Below are 6,000 nucleotides of genomic sequence, written 5' to 3'. Positions count from 1 at the left end.
TACAACTGACTGAATTTCTTATTCTTTCCTTCCTTTACTCTCATTTCTCCAACTTCTCTTTAGTCTCAGTCCAAGTATGTTCTGTAATGACACGACAAAGTGTGAGTTTTGGAGTCAGAAACATCCAGGTGCAAATCCCAGGTTCCCCACTTCTGACCTGGGAACACCTCTTATTTATGTGAGCCTCCAGTGCCTCATGTGCAAAATGTGTGCGATCCTATCTCTTCCACAGGATTTTGCTAGGACAAAATCAGATTAAAAGTTTAAATTCAATCAATTTGTAAGCATTCAGTATAGATCTTAGTTCCCTTCACTTTTCTCCTAATTCCCTCTTCCCTTCTAACTTCAGTACTTATATAAAAGCCAACGCATGCCATGTATACCATTATCTGTGTTACCTTGTCCTCCTTTAGGCTTGGATTGTCTCATTCTAAATGTGTCCATGTGAAGGGTTGGAGGAAAATAGAAAGCAATATGCAAATTTGCCTTTCCTTCTGATTTGAAGTTATTCCTGGGATAACTGTTGGTCTACCTCCAGCTAATTCTGCCTTAAACACGTATTTAGAAGGGCTACAACGTATTTAGAAGGGCTCCTTCCTGTACTCCTCCAATCCGTGCTAATCTCTCTTATCCCCAGGATGCCTAGCCAGATGTGGGGAGAGAAAGGAAGACATGTAGGTAAAGGAACAAATTTCAAACATGGCTCCAGCGCATCTTGATGGCTTCTGCTCCTGAGGACCTGTAGGGTGGGTCAGCCATTGCTGGGAAGGTCATGTGCCCGGAGCAAGTACCTGGTTGTCATGGGTGATACTCCAAGGATTCTATTAAAGTAAGATGTGTGTTGTCAATCATAGACAGCTGGCTCCTGGAGCTACTGAATCCTGTAAACAAAAGATAACTTGTGAGTGTTCAGGGGTGAAGAGAAGGTGTATTGATTCCTTAGGAGTGAAAGCCAATATTTGAAAGACATATTTTTTATTTTACTGACGTTTTTTAGTTGTGATAGAAAAATCCTACTCTCCACTGATTATTCATGGAAGTCCCCAAACTTCAGTGAAGAACAAGCAGGACACTTCTTGACACTTGCACAGACCCAAAGCTGTAAGAGTAGAAGCTATACATTTATAATTCAGTAGAGAATGATTTAGCCTCTTCTGTAGGTACTGTACATCCCTTATTTTTGTTGCATAAGTGTAATTGAGAATCACACCTTTTCTACCACTTAGATGTAGTAGTGTGTTTTTAATAAACGTTTTAACTTTTCTATTTTATATTCTTTAATTGGCTGTCAGATCAAGAACTTTTAAAATTATATACAGGGGCATCTGAGTGGCTCAGTCGGTTAAGCATCCGACTTTGGTTCAGGTCATGGTCTCACGGTCCATGAGTTCTAGCATGCGTCAGGCTCTGTGCTGACAGCTCAGAGCCTGGAGCCCGCTTCAGATTCTGTGTCTCCTTTGTCTGCCCCTCTGTCACTTGCACTCTGTCTCTTGCATTGTCTCAAAAATAAATTTAAGAAAACATTAAAAGAATGAAATAAAATTATATACAGTATTTTTGATGCTAAGGCAAGACAAAACAGGGTTGGAGCAAAGGGGCAGGAAGTTGGGAGGAAAAGACTTAGGGAAAGTATTCTGTCCTCTTACTCCTAGGAAGGGTAATAGCCCTTAATGTTTTTAATGATATAAGCTACTCAAGGTTTTCCATTCAACTTTGTTGCTAAGAAAGTAATAATAAATTTTGTGGTGGTGGTGGGAGAAGGAATAGAACAAACATGGAGGTTTTGGGAAAATGAAAATAAATTATGTGTACCCCTGGCATAAAACTGACCCAGTCCCTGGCCCCCAGAATTGGGAAAAGTCTCTGTATCTCTTGATTTGAACACCTGAACCTGCTATAAGGCCAGTGTCTCTGAGGTGTGAGGATTTAAAGGGACAGGGTTGTGGAGGTGACTGCCAGGACGCACTCTTACCACAGTAGCTGTGAAAGCCAAAGCCAGACAATTCAGAGAGAACATTGTAATTTGTGATATCTCCCTCTTTGGAATCTAGGAATGAGACTGCTGGATCCCCCATGTTGGACAGACAGAGTGTCTGATTAGTTGATCATGGGGCAGCTAGAACAGAGGATACCAATGGCAGCGATGGACTGAAGAACATGAGGGCTTTTTCTTCCTGGAGAGAGAAATCACATGGAACTTCATTTTGAATTACACAGGTCCTTTGAGCCTTTAATCGGTAAAAGATGGGGAGCCCTGAGAAATGTGATACTATCTTCTTGGCAAGCAAACAGATAAGGACATAGAGTTCATTTTAGCGAAATGCGAAAATAAATATGGCCACAATCAGTACCTTGGCTATTGTGGAATATTGTATACTTGTTGATATTAGTCAATCTCAAGGGCGAGTGGTAAGTTTTGTGCAGCTTTCACCGGAAGAGTAAGTTAAAACCTCTGTTGACCTATAATATCACTTGCATTTTCAAATTGTATAGTTACTAAGGATGTATGGTGAATTTGAATTTCCATTCAAGAAGCATTTTCCAAGTTATCCATTTTCTTCTCTGTAGTAAGTACCTCAGGTCTTTTTCCACACCATTTACAAAATACATAATTGTTTCAGGTTTGTGACTAAATTGTCACAACATATCACAGAAATATCATTTGTTTTCATTGTGGCTGTACAATTCACGGTTATGCTTTAATTTGACCTGATTCCTTCCTATCTGATCGATATATATCAGATGTCCAACTGGCTCAGTAGTTCTTCGCAGAACCAGTGGAGGTAAAAGCCAGAAAAATGTGTAAACCATTAAATGGTTGTTATTGTTGTTTACTTTTCTGCTGAGTCTCACCTAGATTTTCCATTTTCAAATTATGTAACCGATATAGTGAATAAGCAAGGTACTCAGAATCCATTCAGAAAACAGTTCTATTCTTTATCCTTAATTGTCCATTCAAACTTGGCAGGTTCTTCCTCTAAGTGTGGAAAAAATCTGATTCCACACAGTTTTTTTAGCAACTTTATTAAGGAATAATTGAAATATAGTAAACTGCATATATTTAAAGTATACAATTTCATGGGTTGTGATACAGAAAGTGTAAATATGTACTTTCAAACCCATTATCATAATCAAGATAGTGAATCACTTCCAATTTCATTATGCTCCATTTTAATCTCTCCCAGCCTCCCTTTCCACCCTCTACTTCCATCTCCAAACAAGTGCTAATCTGCTTCTGTCACTATACATCACTTTGAATTTTCTAGAATATTATATAAATGAAATCATATAACATGTAATCTTTTATATCTTTAACTCAGCATCACTATTCTGAGATTTATCCATGTTATGGTGTGTATTAATACCACAAATCTACTCACTTGTTTTTTTTTTAAGTTTATTTATTTATTTTGAGAGACAGAGAGAGCATGAGCAGGGGAGGTCAGAAAGAGAGGGAGAGAGAGAATCCCAAGCAGGCCCTGCACTGCTAGTGTGGAGCCTGACAAGGGGCTCGAACTCACAAACAGTGAGATCGTGACCTGAGCCAAAAATCAAGAGTCAGTCACTTAACTGACTAAGCCACCCAAGAGACCCCTAATCACTTGTGGATGGACATTTGTGTTCTTTCCAGTTTTTTGCTATTAGGAATAAAGCTACTGTGAATATTCATGTACAAGACTTTGTATGCACATATTTTTTGTAATTCTGGGTTAGATGAAGATTTCTTATATATGAAATTAAAAGCACAATTCGTAAAAGAATGAATAAAAAACTGATCTTTTTTTGTTTTTGTTGTTTTGGGTTTGGTTTTGGTTTTTAATATAACTTATTGTCAAATTGGTTAACATTTAATATAACCTATTGGTCAAATTGGTAAGCTGTCTCTTGGTTTTAGTGGTTCATTGCTTACATACAATACCCAGTGCTCATCCCAACAAGCACCCTCCTCAATGCCCATCACCCATTTTCCCCTCTCCCTCACCCCATCCCCCATCAACCCTCAGTTTGTTCTCTGTATTTAAGAGTCTCATATGGGTTTGCGTCCCTCCCACTCTGTTTGAAACTACTTTTTCCCCTTCTTTCCCCATGGTCTTCTGTTAAGTTTCTCAGGATCCACATATGAGTGAAAACATATGGTATCTGTCCTTCTCTGACTGACTTATTTTCGCTCAGCCTAATACCTTCCAGTTGCATCCACATTGCTGCAAATGCCATGACTTCATTCTTTCTCACTGCCAAGTAGTATTCCATTGTATACATAGACCACATTTTCTTTATCCATTCATCAGTTGATGGACATTTAGGCTCTTTCCATAATTTGGCTATTGTTGAAACTGCTGCTATAAACATTGGGGTACATGTGCCCCTATGAATCAACATTACTTGGATAAATTCCTAGTAGTGTTATTGCTGGGTCATAGAGTAGTTCCATTTTTAATTTTTTGAGGAACCTCCACACTGTTTTCCAGAGTGGCTGCACCAGTTTGCATTCCCACCAACAGTACAAGAGGGTTCCCGTTTCTCTACATCCTCGCCAGCATCTAGTAGTTTCCTGAGTTGTTCATTTTAGCCACTCTGACTGGTGTGGGGTGGTATCTCCATGTAGTTTTGATTTGTATTTCCCTGTGATGAGTGATGTTGAGCATTTTTTCATGTGTCTGTTAGCCATCTGGATGTCTTCTTTGGAAAAGTGTCTATTCATGTCTTCAGCCCATTTCTTCACTGGATTATTTGTAAAAACTGCTCTTTGAGAAACATTGGTAAGGGAACATAAAGCTAAAGGTGAAGAGAAAATATTTGCAAATCATAAAAATGTTGGAAACTTATATATAAGATATATTTTTAATATCAAAACTCAATAAAGAGAAAACAATCATGTGAAAAATTGGGAATGATTTAAACAGATATCACCAAAGATTAAATCTGTATTTATCTATATCTATATCTATAGATAGATAGATAGATAGATGGCAAATAAGTGCATGAAAAGATGCTCACCAATATTCATTACCAAGGAAATTCAAATTAAAACCACAAAGAGATACCACTACACATTTATTAGAAGACTGAAATTAAAAAGACTGATTGTACCAAGTATTAGAGAGATCATAGAACACCAGAGACTTTAAGACACTTCTGGAGGGAATTTAACATGGTTTTTAATAACTTTAGACAGCAGTTTGACAGTTTCTTAAAATATTAAACATGTACCCCCCAAATGGTACCACAATTCCACTCCTCATATTTACTCATAAGCAATGAAAGTATATCCATAATATTTTTTTACTCAGAAAATAAAAATTCCTCTAACCATATTTAGTCGCCAAAAAATTGTGTCTCTAATAAGTGAAATATCCATTTTTAGGTAGTAATCAAAACTCCGAACTATAGCCAAAATTCAGACTTCCTGTCTTCCCAAGTTCTGGCTTCCTTAAAGTTGGCCCCTGAAGAAGGAGAGGGTTGTGTGACTCACTTCCTCTTACTCCCTCTCCCACGGTCGAATCATCTTCCATCTTTGCACCACTAGCTGAGAATCCTGTCTACTCTAATGTCTGGCCCCAGAGAAGGAGAGCAGATTAGGATTTTATGTGATAGTATCAGGATGTGTCAGGATATTTGGTTTCTCTGAACATGTTAAGTGTTCACAACTGACTTTTTTTTTTCCTTTTAAGAGTCTTTGTGGGTCTCCTCAGGACATACTTCTCATATAGCCTCCAGTTGCTGAAACGTCTCACTGCAGATCCCTGATGTGGGTGCTGCACTCTTTGACAGTAGACAGTGAGTCCCAACAGGCTGGGGACCCAGATAAGATTCCATCCTCCTTTGCAAGATGTTAACCTGTTGCAGACCAGCTCTCTCTGTGCATGGCTCATATCTTATCCACAAAATTCATAAGGACTTAAAATAGTCAAAAATATATTTGAAAAAGTATAAAGTTGGAGTACTAATATTACCTAAGTTCAAGATTTATCATGAAGTTAAATATTTAAGACATGTATT

This window comes from Lynx rufus, unplaced genomic scaffold (genome assembly GCF_022079265.1).
Source record: "Lynx rufus isolate CCGP_SWC_20201006 ecotype Redwood Valley unplaced genomic scaffold, mLynRuf1.p SCAF_3, whole genome shotgun sequence".
Taxonomy (NCBI): Eukaryota; Metazoa; Chordata; class Mammalia; order Carnivora; family Felidae; genus Lynx; species Lynx rufus.
This window is presented reverse-complemented; position numbering follows the sequence as displayed.